Below are 480 nucleotides of genomic sequence, written 5' to 3'. Positions count from 1 at the left end.
GCTGGGCGTGCAGGAGGCAGCCTATCAATGATTCTCTGTCATCATTGATGTTTCTATCTCTTTCTCCCTCTCCCGTCCTCTCTGAAATCAATAAAAATATATTTTAAAAAAATAGCAATAAAAGCTCCCCCCTCCCCCACCCCCGATCCTGACCCACAGCCGGGTTGGGCAGCCAGCAGTCCGGGGCGAAGGCTGTAGATTCTGATGCTTTAACTCCCTCCGCACCCTTATCTTCCTGCCAGAAACCAGCATCCCTCCCGTCTCAGGCCATTAATAAGCGTTTACGACTCTGCGCCGCCTCTCTCCAGACCTGATCGATAGCCGTCCTCCTCGCGTTTGGCACCTTCTGTGTCGGCTGCGCGGCCGCCCAAGGTCAGCTCCGAGAGGACTCAGCGGCCTGCGGGCTGGGCCTCCGGTTCTGCTCACTGAGCCCTCAGCCCTGGAGACCGGATGCAGCCCTCGGCTCTGCCCTCCTGGCCC

Source organism: Myotis davidii, unplaced genomic scaffold, assembly GCF_000327345.1.
Source record: "Myotis davidii unplaced genomic scaffold, ASM32734v1 scaffold43, whole genome shotgun sequence".
Lineage (NCBI taxonomy): Eukaryota > Metazoa > Chordata > Mammalia > Chiroptera > Vespertilionidae > Myotis > Myotis davidii.
Note: the sequence above shows the minus strand (reverse complement) of the source record.